Below are 13,906 nucleotides of genomic sequence, written 5' to 3'. Positions count from 1 at the left end.
TGAACCAAATAAAAGTCAAATGCTGATGAGTGACATTTATGGCACTCATTTGATCTCTTTTTGGATGAATTTCATTTCATTTTATAACTATTTTCTTTAGTTTTCCTTAGTTTTGCTCTTAATTTCTTCATTTTATGCTTTTCATAGTTAGTTTCTCTCATTTGTGCATTTTATAGTTTATTTGTTGTTTTTCCTTTTATTTGCTTTTTCTCTTATATTTGTAGGTTATGAAGGATTGTCCAAGAATTCCCGAGCTTCCTTTCCATGGCTTTTCATCGATTTTGATGCGTTATGCTTGTGCAAAGAGTTTCAAGTCAAGGGGGATCCGAAGAGCAAGCTTCAAGACCTTGGTTGGGCACTTTTCATGCCTTGTGTTTATCCAAAATTCCAAGGAAAGTTGTTGCCTACCTTGTCCTCCATCACCATCATCAAGGGTGTCCGCACCTCATGAGCTAGGACGAAGAGAAGAGAGGAAGCTTGCCCAGTTTGGTGCGGGCGCACACGGGGGGTGTGCCGCCGCACATATGTCCAGTGCGGCCGTACATCGGGTGCGTGCGGGTGCACCTGTGTGGGTGTTTCCCGTGCGCGCTTCTCTCTCTCCTACAAGCGGCCGCACCGGCGTGGGTCTATTTTTGGACGTCAATCCTAACTTCTCCTTTGTATATATAGTTATTTCCTTCCATTTTTAGATGGAGAATTAGATCTTCATTAGTTAGAATTAGATTAGATTAGAACTTGGAAAGAGAAAAAACACTTGTTCATAGCTTTTTGGAGAGAGAAAATGTGGGTTTGATGATTTTTGATTGAAGATTGCTACATTTGATTGGATCTCTATCAAGTTTGTAAGAATTCTTTACTCTTTAATGCAATTTAATGTTTTATTTCACTAGTATTGTTGTTTGATTTGGTTGATTAATAGTTTGATTGATTTGGATTGAATTTGTTGATTTCAATTGATGAATTTGGGTATGATGATTAGTTTAGCTTTGATCTTGATTTTTTTCATGGATTGTGAGTAGTTTTATTGCTAGGGTAGTGGTGAAGCATGTATTGATGATGAAATGAGATTAATTTGGGGAAATTGATTGAGTTGGTAATGTGATTAAATTGGTTGATTGATTTTGTGCATGTGTGTGCTTGATTAGGCTTGATCACCCTTGTTATTCACACTAGATTGCATTGTGAGTTCACATTGATACGAACCATTGATTTGTGGCTTACATTTACTCGATTGAGATACACTAGGCGAAAAATAGACTTGGCCACCGGTTCAAAACCCCCCTTTGCCACCGGTTTTGAACCGTTGGCCAGTGGGGGGGTGGCAAAAGCTAGCACAAATGGCCACCGGTTCAAAACCGGTGGCAATTTAATTAATTGCCACCGGTTAACCGGTGGTATTAATTAATTTGGCCACCGGTTAACCGGTGGCAATTTAACTTTTGCCGCCATTTTTTTTTGGAGGGATGGCAGGTATTGCCACCGGTTTCATGGCTGAACCGGTGGCCATTACTGTAATTTTTTTTTTTTTTCCCTGCAATAATAATTCCTGTAATTCCAGCTAAATATTTCCTGCATGTAATTCCTGTATTGCTGCTATTATTTCTGCTGTAATATAATTATATATAACAAGATTTATAAATATATATTTAGACATTAATTATTAAAAACCAAATGCAATATAATAAATAAAGTATCATATACTACATAAGTACAAATTTGCACAATACTAACTTATTAACAATAAATATAAAGTAGTCTAAAGTTTAATCAACAAAGTTTAAATTCAAAATGATGTAACATTTACAAATTGAAAGTGATGAAAGATGCCAACATGTCTCGTACTTCATTAAGGTCCTTGCTTGTTAACGGATCACCCTTTAGTACCTTGCAAAACTTGGAATATATAAACATTATGTTAGAATAAACATGTGTAAATAAATATGCAAAAAATTAACTCACATAAAAAGAGCAACTTACTAAGTTTTAGGACGCATTTTTAAAAACATGTTTTCTACCTTGCCCATTTTCAACATTTTTTAACTAATGAGCTAGTTCTTTCTCATTACATGTCAATCATACTTAGTTTTAGGTGGCTAAGCCTTTTAATCAACACAAAAAAGCAACTTACTAAGTTAAAGGACGCATTTTATTCCTAAATGGCCTATATAAGGCCTAAATGACTTCTACCTTGCCCATTTTCTACATTTTTTAACTAATGAGCAAGTTTTTTCTCATAACATGTCAATTATACTTAGTTTTAGGTGGCAAAGCTTTGAAATCACAAAAAAAAGCAACTTACGAAGTTAGAGGACGCATTTTCATCCTAAATGGCCCAAAAAAGGCCTAAATGACTTCAACCTTGCCCATTTTGTACATTTTGTAACTAATGAGCTAGTTATTTCTCATAACATGTCAATTACACTTAGTTTTAGGTGGCTAAGCTTTGAAATCACATAAAAAAGCAACTTACAAAGATTTAGGACGCATTTTGGTACTAAATGGCCTAAATAAGACCTAAATGACTTTTATCTTGCCCATTTTCTACAATTTTAAAATAATGAGCTAGTTAATTCTCATAACATGTCAATTATACTTAGTTTTAGGTGGCTAAGCTTTGAAATCACAAAAAAAAGCAACTTACAAAGTTAGAGGACGCATTTTCATCCTAAATGGCCTAAATAAGGCCTAAATAACTTCTACCTTGCCCATTTTGTACATTTTGTAACTAATGAGCTAGTTATTTCTCATAACATGTCAATTACACTTAGTTTTAGGTGGCTAAGCATTGAAATCACATAAAAAAGCAACTTACAAAGATTTAGGACGCATTTTGGTACTACATGGCCTAAATAAGACCTAAATGACTTCTATCTTGCCCATTTTCTACAATTTTAAAATAATGAGCTAGTTAATTCTCATAACATGTCAATTATACTTAGTTTTAGGTGGCTAAGCTTTGAAATCACAAAAAAAAAGCAACTTACTAAATTTTAGGACGCATTTTCATCCTAAATGGCCCAAAGAAGGCCTAAATGACTTCAACTTTGCCCATTGTCGACATTTTTTAACTAATGAGGTAATTCTTTCTCATGACATGTCAATTATACTTAGTTTTAGGTGGCTAAGCTTTGAAATCACATAAAAAAGCAACTTACAAAGATTTAGGACGCATTTTGGTACTACATGGCTTAAATAAGGCCTAAATGACTTCTATCTTGCCCATTTTCTACAATTTTAAAATAATGAGCTAGGTAATTCTCATAACATGTCAATTATACTTAGTTTTAGGTGGCTAAGCTTTGAAATCACATAAAAAAACAACTTACAAAGATTTAGGACGCATTTTGGTACTACATGGCCTAAATAAGGCCTAAATGACTTCTATCTTGCCCATTTTCTACAATTTTAAAATAATGAGCTAGGTAATTCTCATAACATGTCAATTATACTTAGTTTTACGTGGCTAAGCTTTGAAATCACATAAAAAAGCAACTTACTAAATTTTAGGACGCATTTTGGTACTACATGGCCTAAATAAGGCCTAAATGACTTCTACCTTGCCCATTTTCTACAATTTTGAAATAATGAGCTAGTTAATTCTCATACCATGTCAATTACACTTAGTTTTAGGTGGCTAAGCTTTGAAATCACATAAAAAATCAACTTACAAAGATTTAGGACGCATTTTGGTACTACATGGCTTAAATAAGGCCTAAATGACTTTTACCTTGCCCATTTTCTACAATTTTGGAATAATGAGCTAGTTAATTCTCATACCATGTCAATTATACTTATTTTTAGGTGGCAAAGCTTTGAAATCACATAAAAAAGCAACTTACAAAGATTTAGGCGGCACTTTGGTACTAAATGGCCTAAATAAGGCCTAAATGACTTCTACCTTGCCCATTTTGTACATTTTGTAAATAATGAGCTAGTTATTTCTCATAACATGTCAATTACACTTAGTTTTAGGTGGCTAAGCTTTGAAATCACATAAAAAAGCAACTTACTAAATTTTGGGACGCATTTTGGTACTAAATGGCCTAAATAAGACCTAAATGACTTCTACCTTGCCCATTTTCTACATTTTTTAAATAATGAGCTAGTTCTTTCTCATAACATGTCAATTATACTTAGTTTTAGGTGGCTAAGCTTTGAAATCACAAAAAAAAAACAACTTACTAAATTTTAGGACGCATTTTCATCCTAAATGGCCCAAAGAAGGCCTAAATGACTTCAACTTTGCCCATTGTCGACATTTTTTAACTAATGAGGTAATTCTTTCTCATGACATGTCAATTATACTTAGTTTTAGGTGGATAAGCTTTGAAATCACATAAAAAAGCAACTTACAAAGATTTAGGACGCATTTTGGTACTACATGGCTTAAATAAGGCCTAAATGACTTTTACCTTGCCCATTTTCTACAATTTTGAAATAATGAGCTAGTTAATTCTCATACCATGTCAATTATACTTATTTTTAGGTGGCAAAGCTTTGAAATCACATAAAAAAGCAACTTACCAAGATTTAGGACGCATTTTACTAGTTTTAAGGTCGTACCTCATCAAGATGTATGGTGTTGGTACAATGAGTCGCTATGTCAAGCATGAATCTCATCACGTACAATCCACAATCAACTCCATTATCTTGTTTTGGGCACTAGCATAGGAACAAATCAAATGAATCAAACATCACATAAAATCCACAATTGTTCGAGCAATGTATATTAAGATAATCACAATATGATGTGGTATTACCGTAGGTGATTTCCATGTAGGACCATCTGGAGCACGAACATGTATTTTCTTCATAATACTGAAGGAAAGTAAATTCAAATTTGATTAGTTTGACTACTAAATGAGTTAGCTTAAGATAATCACCACTAGGTAGCTATATTTACTTTTGAAGTACAGAGGCCACGAGGTACTTCTTTGTTGATCGAGCTGAATCAAGGTGAAAGATTGTGTTTTTAGCAGGACAAATCACCATGAGAAACCAATGATACCTACATAAATTCACAATTCACAAACAAATCAATAATTAGGGTACAAAATATATTTCAAATGTAGAAAGAATTGAATTACACATGGTTAAACGTACTCCTGATAACATGGGGCGAATATGAACTCATCTCCCGCACGCATTGATTCCCTAATACTACGCTTAACATAGTCCATCACCTCAGGGGAGTTGTTTAAGATTCTAGTCTCGGATGTCTGTTCGGGGCATAACCACCCAACTTTACCAGGGGAATTAGTGTCCCTTAAGTGCTCCCGTAGTGCTCTGCGTGCATGGACAATGAAAAATTGATTAACATATCAAGGATAAACAACACTAATATGAATTAACATATTCAATTTTAGTGCCATGTGCCCATACCTCATGAATATTTGAATGAGAGAAATGTTAAGGCTAGAACCTCCTAAAAATTCCTTCACATCTTGTTTGTTTAACCATGCACTTGCATCCTCATCATAGTAGAACATTGCCTTAGGTAGTGCAAATTCAATGGGATCGTCACTAGGCAAATGACTAACACGATTGTGTAGAAAAGTTAAATCCTTAGTGAGCGATTGAAGGACATTGTCTCCAACAAGTGGGGTAGGTTGCATGGCTGAACCTTTCGAAGAATTCTTTTTTGACACTTGTTCACTCTTCGACCCTTGTTCACTCATCTTCTTTGTAGGTTGATCAACGCTTTTGGGCTTCTCCACCTTCCTTCGCTTTGAGGTTTGGCCTTTTTTCGAAATCTAATCAATCAAAGTAAAAATAGGATCAAAAATGATAGGCCGGGGGTCAAGCTATACGAATGCAATAAACAAGGATTTAACTGCAAAGGATGCACCGGCGGCCGAGGCAGCAGCTGCCCAAGCTGCAGCGGCCGAGGCAGCAGCACCTGCCCAGGCTGCAGCGGCCGAGGCAGCAGCTGCCCAGGCTGCAGCAGGACAGGCAGCAGCTGCCCAAGCTGCAGGAGGCCACCCAGGCAGCAGCTGCCGAGGCTGCAGCGGCCCAGGCAGCACCTGCCGAGGCTGCTGCGGCCCAGGCAGCACCTGCCGAGGCTGCTGCGGCCCAGGCAGCACCTGCCGAGGCTGCTGCATAATTCCGAAGCCATTTGCCAGTAGGTCGTCCTCTTTTGTCATACTTCAGGACCATGGGACCGTTTGGCTTCCTAAAACTTGTTGTCGGACCCCTACCCTTTCTCTTAGCAGGAGCCTTTACCCCCCCTCCACCACCTGTGTTCAATTGCTCATGTCTTTGGCTATCAGTTTGAGGAGTAGCGTTCTCACCAACGACCTCAAAAATTGTAGAATCAATAGGAGGCGCACGTTCAGCTGACAATTCAAATTCTACAAGCCTCCGCTCAAAAGCATCTTGTTCCTGATCTTCTGGCTCACCCAAATCAGTCTCCTTGTTGACATCCTATGGCTCGTCCTTGTCCTCATACTCACCATCATAGCCATCGTCATCATCCTCCAAATCCTCTAGTACTGGGTCATCATGATCGTCCGCCATGAGTTATAAAAACCTGTCATTACAAACACAAAACGATATTAGTTCCATAAAAGATAAAAATGTTGACATATAGGTCATGCTACATGTTAGCATATAAAATAGGCAAGTAAGTTCACATATAGATCATTTTTTTTCTATTTTCATCAAATTGACTTGTAAAAATAGGCAACTAAGTTCAGTACATGTTAGCATATAAAATAGGCAAGAACTTGTAAAAGTTTAGCAACTAAGTGTACACTTTCATTCATTTTTCCCAAATCCTATTAATAAAATAACTTTGCTTATGATTAAATAATACTTTTAAATGCTTACAATCTCAAATTAAATGTTGTAGTACCTCATTCTAACATTCCTTCGTTGTGGTCTGATCGCATATAACTTGTTTGGTCGTCTATATCATTTGATGCAATAGGTCTAGGAACAGTGAAAGGTGCTGAATCATCAAACGCATCGTATTCTTCCTCATCCTCAACATCTCCAATGCCTAGGATTCTTCTTTTCCCAGCTAGCACAATGGACCATTTTGCATCGACTGGGTCAGTGACAAAGAACACTTGCTTAGCTTGAGATGCTAGGATGAACGGTTCCGCACTATCATTCAAGTGGCCAAGATCTACAAGAGTAAAGTCATCATACTTGACATTACGCCTGATATTATCAACCCACTTACACTTGAAAAGTGCAACCGTGAAGTTACAATAATCAAGCTCCCATATTTCTTGAATTCGACCGTAGTATGACAATTTTGCATCGACAGGTGATTTATCCTTTGCACTTGCAAACTCCCTTGACGATGCCACAAGCGTTACTCCACTGTTTTGGGTCGATGAAGATTTCAAATCCCGACCCTCTGTCCAAAAAGTGTACCCATTGATGTCATATCCCTCAAATGAGCGAACATCATCCCTAGGACCATAAGCAAGCCACCTTACTGTATCGGTGACACTATCATCCAAACGACTCATCACTCGTTCACTAAACCAACTCACAAACCTCTTATTATGCAACTGCATCAGTGCCCTTTCACCTTTCGATGGAAACTCATCACGCAAACTAGCCATGTGCTCATCTAAATATGGGTGAACATCTGCAACATGGTGCAACACATAAAGGTGTGCTTGTAAGAACTGATCTCGATCAGGTGACATTCGTTTCGACCCAATTGTGCCATGACCATCTAGTCTCCCTTCATGTCGAGAAGTAGGAAGACCAATAGGTTCAGCAACGGCTAAATAGTCGGCCACAAAATTACCAATCTCCTCACTCACGGTCCCTTGAATCATGCTTCCTTCCGGATGAGCCGGATTCCTTACTTTATCTTGCAATGTGCCCATGTGTCTTTCAAAAGGATAGCACCACCTTAGGAAAACTGGACCGCACAACTTAATCTCACGCACCAAATGTAGAATAAGGTGGACCATTATGTCAAAAAATGAGGGTGGAAAATACATCTCAAATTTGCACAAAGTCACAACCACATCCATTTGCAAAGCATCAAGTGTACAAGGATCAAGCACTTTGCTGCATATTGTATTGAAAAACGAACATAGGCTTGTAATAGCTTCCCTCACGTGCTTCGGTAAAATACCACGAATTGCAATCGGTAGAAATACTTGCATCAACATGTGACATTCATGGGATTTCATACTTGTCAACTTCATTTCGCCACTTAAGGATACAAATATTTTCATGTTAGATGAGTACCCAGAGGGAACCTTAATGCCGTAAAGACATGCACAAAACATCCGCTTTTCTACCCTTGACAATGTGTAACAAGCCGGTGGTAAATACTTCTTCTCAACCTTGCCTTGACCCTCATCATCTCTACTCTTTGAAGCATCCGCGGCCTTTCCGTTTCCCTTGCTCTTCCCCTTTCCTTTTTTCGAAACATTTACATTTTCCTGTTCCGGTTCCTTTCCCTTTCTATCCTTCCCCTTTCTAACCTTGTCCTGAGGCCATAATTCCGGACGAATCCCCATCTCTTGCAAATCTAACCGTACACCCTTTCCATCCTTTGTTTTTCCTGAAATATTAAAAAGCGTTCCCACAAGAGCATCACACACATTCTTCTCTATATGCATCACATCAAGGCAGTGCCTAACATCATGTTCTTTCCAGTACGGAAGCTTCCACAAGATTGATTCTTTTTTAAAAAGAGCTGTTGAGACCGGAGCTTTTTCATATTTTCCAAACACCGTTCGTATACCCTTAACTCGAGCATATACCTCAACACCCGTCAATGGCCTAGGCGCAATCTCCTCCTCCACTGTCCCATCGAAAGCCTTTTTCTGCCTACGGTACGGGTGATCACGCCTAAGGAACCTTCGAGTCCTTAAGTACACATCTTTGTGAGAATTCTTCAGGTATATGCTTGATGTGTCATCAATACAAATGGGGCATGCTTTTTTCCCTTTAACCTTGTACCCACACAGGTTGCCATATGCAGGAAAGTCATTCATGGTCCACATAAGGGCTGCACGCAATGTAAACATCTCGTTCTTATGAGCATCAAAACAAGAAACCCCTTTGTCCCACATTTTCCTCAAATCGTCAATTAGTGGCGCAAGGTAAACATCTATGTCATTTCCAGGTTGCCTAGGCCCCGTTATTAGCAATGAAAGCATTATATACTTCCGTTTCATACATAACCAAGGAGGCAAATTGTAGATCACCAAAAGAACAGGCCAAGTGCTGTGCTGGGTACTAAGAGTGCCAAATGGATTCATCCCGTCTGTGCACAACCCAAGTCTTAAATTTCTGACTTCATTACCAAACTCCGGAAACTTCAAATCAATGTTCTTCCATTGCGGGGAGTCAGCCGGATGCTTCAGCATTCTGTTTTTCTGTCTTCCCTCGGCATGCCACCTCAAGTTTGTAGCGTCTTTTGGAGTTGAGAATAGACGCTTAAACCTTGGAATAATAGGAAGATACCACAAAACCTTAGCAGGAGGTCCCGTCGTACCAGGATTGCAACTCATGCGCTTGTAGCGCGACTGCTTGCATCGTGGACACTCCTCCAATTGGTCATACTCATTACGATACAAAATACAGTCATTAGGACATGCATGTATCTTCTTATACTCCAAACCAAATGGACACATCAGCTTCTTTGCATAATAGTAAGACTTAGGAATTTCATTCCCATCAGGCAAGATATCACTTAATGCGGTCAACAAAGAAGTGAAACTGACGTCCGTCCACCCATGCTTCGACTTAATGTTAAAAAGTGTTAGCACGGCAGAAAGTTTGGAGTATTTTTTGCACCCAGGGTACAAAGGCTTTTTGGAAGCCTCCGAAAGTAATTCAAACACATCACCTTCGACATTATGCAACATCTCATCCACATCCTCATCCTCGACCTCATCTACTGGATCATCCTCAGCTCCATCCTCACCATCCTCAAAAACATATTCATCATTCTCACATTCTAACCCCACATGAATCTCATTATTGCTTCTGTCATGCACATCATTCCCATCAAGATCCCCACTATACTCTCCACTTTCACCATGCCAAATCCACACATCGTATTTAAGTCTAAACCCACGACAAAGTACATGATCTCTAATGATCTCTACACTATTGACCACCTTCACATTTTTACAATCAACACAAGGACAGTATAGGTATTCCGCACCCATTTTGCGCTGATAAGATAAAGCCGTCCTGCAAAACTCTTGAACCCCATTCCAAAATTCCAATGTATCACGTCTACCATACATCCAACCACGAGCCTTCTCCATTTAGTAAAGTGTCTCTAAACATATATAGCAACATATTATGAATAATGTACAATTGCTACATATTTTACGTAAATCAACTTCAAGTACACACCGTGAATAAACCATTCATATAGTGAAAAAATGCATGTTTCCAAAGTGTCCTTATCACTCCAACCTAACCCATCCTTGAATGTCTACTCTCACTAGTGAATGTATGTCAACTTTCCAATTTTAAGGAAAATCCGGCAGCACTTCCCCCCAGTTCTCCAAGTACACGATGTAGATAATTACTTACCCACATATGTACCCAGAGAACATGGTGAAGAAATGAAAAGCCAAGATGTTCCTTAAAATCGAAAAAAAGACATACATTCACCACCTAAGTGAGAGTAAACATTCAAGAACAGTCCCAGCCGGGGACTATTCAAGACTTTCTCCTAATGAGAAAGCCTTGAACGGGTATCTAGGCATATGATGATGCAAACATTCAACATATTATGGCAATTATTTATAATTAAAATAGACACAATTTGTAATATCATGAACAAACTTTTATCAAATGGATAAATAAATAGAAAGAAATATAGCTTCATAAAGTTTCTAGTTCATACCAATATAGCAATTATAATGGATGTAATGTCTCGAACTTCCCACTTTAATAGCTAACAAACTTGTGCTTCTCTACATATCCATCTACATAAAGAAAAAATAAAACAACAACATAAAAGTTAGTGATTATTTAATAACTACAACCATTGCTAAAGTATATTGTAATAACTAAAATTCGAGTCACTAGGTTTTTAATCTCTAATTCATTCCTACGTACATTGCTCAAGTAACTAGCAAACTAATTCAACCACAATATATTTAAATTTTCCCATTAAAATCACCTAAGATTCACTAAAACAAACATATACAAAAACAAACATATAAAATACACAATATAACTACCAATAATCAAAATTGGGGTTAAATTATATTCAAACCCTAGCTAATTTTAGTTTACTCAATATGCCCAATAATTATTCAAATTGCAAATTGAAAGATAGGTATAACTTCAAATTAATGTTCAAAATGACTAAAAAATTAGACACTAACCCTAAGTAAAAGTGGAAAGGGGTAGAGCAATGGGCGGCTGCACAGGTGGCGCAGAGGAGGACGCGGCTGTGCCTGGTGGTGGAGGCGGCTATACTCGCGCGTAGTGGTGGAGGTGGAGGAGGCCGCTTGCTTGCTGCTTGTGCTAGAGGAGGAGGCCGACAATGGAGGGCAAAGGAGGCCGAGTTCAGAGGTGGAGGCCAGGGGTGCGCGGCGGTGGTGGAGGGTGGTGCGGTGGCGTTAGTAGTGGCGTGAGTGGTGGTAGGTTTTCGTGACTTGAGGGCTGAGTGAATTGAGAGTGAATTGAGAGTGAATTGCGTTTTCGTGAATGAAACAGGAAAAAGAAAGAGGAAAGAGAAGAACGAAGAAGAAACAGTGAGGGAGGCGCGTTTTTTTTTTTTAAATGAAATTTGAAATTGCCACCGGTTCAAAACCGGTGGCCTTTATATTTTTGCCACGGGTTTGCTATGAACCGGTGGCCATTCCGGTTTACCTCATCAACCCCATTAATATTGCCACGGGTTTGGGTTGAACCGGTGGCCAATTAGGGGTGCCTTTTTCAATTTTTCTACTAGTGATATCTTGTGACGTTTCCTAGCTAGTGTTTGATGTAGTTGGCGCTAATTAGACCTCTAAGAGAATAGCATGATGTGCTCTTTTGGTTGCAATTTCGATTTTCCCTCGCATTGCTTGACTTGATTTATTGACCTCCCAAATTGATTGAACTTCATTGTTGATGCATGTGGATCCATTCCCCTAGTGTCTTTACATTTGATTTAGTACAAGTTTATTGCATTGATTAGCTTAGTCTTAGTTCCTACCATAAACCCGTCACTTTACTTCGGAGTAGCTTGACATTAGGCAATATACATTCAATTTCCATTCCTTTGGGTTCGACCTCGACTTACCACTACACTTCCATAGGGGTTTGTTGAGTTATAAATATTGTTTGATTGGGTGGGGAGGTAGCCCAATGACCTACCGTTTCCGCGCCCATCAAAATGGCGCCGTTGCCGGGGCATGGTGTCTTGAGTGAATATTGTTGTTGATTCTATTCCACTTTATTTGCAAAATACAAAAAGATTTTACTCTTTAGGCTACACTTGTAGCCGTGCTACTAATATTTTCTTTGAGTTTTTTGTGCATAGATCCCAAGTCATGGGAGAAAATACAAGAGTCGCCTTGAAGGAACTAGGAGTGCCCGGTGTATATAGGTTTGAGAGCGGCATATCTCCACCTACAACACCGGCAAATGACTTTGAAATTCGACCGGCAATGATCACCTTAATTGAGAGGAGATAATATAGTGGGGCTAAGAATGAGAGCCCATTGAACCATCTTAAGGAGTTTGAAAAATAATGCAACACTATCAAAGTCAATGGAGTTTCTCAAGAGTTTATCCGCCTCAAATTGTTCCCCTTCTCTCTCATAGGAAGATCTTTGGAATGGCTAGACAAAGAAGTGAAGCCCAATTCATTGAAAACTTGGGATGATGTCACGAAAGCTTTCTTGTTCCATTTCTACCCTCAAAAGAAGACGGCGGAGGCAAGAGCTTTAATTCAAGGGTTCAAGCAAAAGCCAAATGAAAGTCTCTATGAAGCATGGGAAAGGTTTAAGGATTATCAAAGAGAGTGTCCACACCATGGGATTCCTACATATCAAAGCATACATATCTTCTATGGTGGGTGGAGTTCTCATGGGTGAGCAAGTTTGGATGCCGGAGCCGGAGGCCCAATCATGAACAAAACGGAAGAAGAAGTGGTTGATGCAATTGATGAAGTGGTTCGTCATTACATGAATTGGCAAGAAGTGGAGAGAGAGCCAACAAGCAAGGGTTGCTCACGAACAACTTAGTGCCATCAATGATTTGACTACTTTGATTGCAGATTTAGGAAAAGAAGTTGTGTCACTCAAAGCAAAGCTTGAGAAACCACCTTCCCAAGCTCCAATTCTTCCCTCCCAAATTAAGGGGAGAGGTACATTTTCTAACCCTAAATCTAATCTTTCTTCTTGTTTCATGATTAGAGAATGTTGGCCTTGTGAATTATGTGGAATGAATGATCATGATGCTTCAATGTGCCCAAATGTTCCTTGTGATGAATGTGATGGAATTGAGATAGAACATGTGAATTATATTAATGATCATGCATGCGAACCTAGAATTGATGTTCAAAGAAATGTTGGAAATAGGAATTATCATAATCATATGAACCATGATAATTATAAACAAAATGGAGGTTGTAGAAATCATGGATTCCAAGGGGTTCATAGTAGCTATAACAACCATGGTTGTAATGGTCATGGTCATGGCCAAAGACATGGGGATCATAATCAAGGTTATGATAATTATGGTCAACAAAGGGGCCAAAAGTAAACTATGGGTAATTGGAATAATCAAATTAGGGGATATTTTCAAGCAAATTTTCAAAGATGTTCCCCAATTGATTTAGTTCCAAATGCTCAAAGTTTAAGTGATGATTCCTATGATCAATCTTTTTCTTCTAGGGAATTTTTGGAAAGATTTATTGAGAAACAAGCCAATATGTTAGAAACTTACATGGCTTTGAATGATG

The 13,906-nt window shown here is 38.5% G+C and overlaps 1 non-coding gene across 1 annotated transcript; it reads right to left on the bottom strand.

The window, feature by feature from the left end:
• Window positions 1–12,876: 12,876 nt before the first annotated feature.
• On the bottom strand, window positions 12,877–12,982 carry LOC145612916 (small nucleolar RNA R71). Its single transcript, XR_014106820.1, has one exon. It is a non-coding gene; the product is annotated as a small nucleolar RNA R71 (small nucleolar RNA).
• Between the last annotated feature and the right edge of the window lie 924 nt (window positions 12,983–13,906).

This window comes from Chenopodium album, chromosome 24 (genome assembly GCF_948465745.1).
Source record: "Chenopodium album chromosome 24, dcCheAlbu1.1, whole genome shotgun sequence".
Lineage (NCBI taxonomy): Eukaryota > Viridiplantae > Streptophyta > Magnoliopsida > Caryophyllales > Amaranthaceae > Chenopodium > Chenopodium album.
Note: the sequence above shows the minus strand (reverse complement) of the source record. Positions and strands in the feature narration are given on the sequence as shown.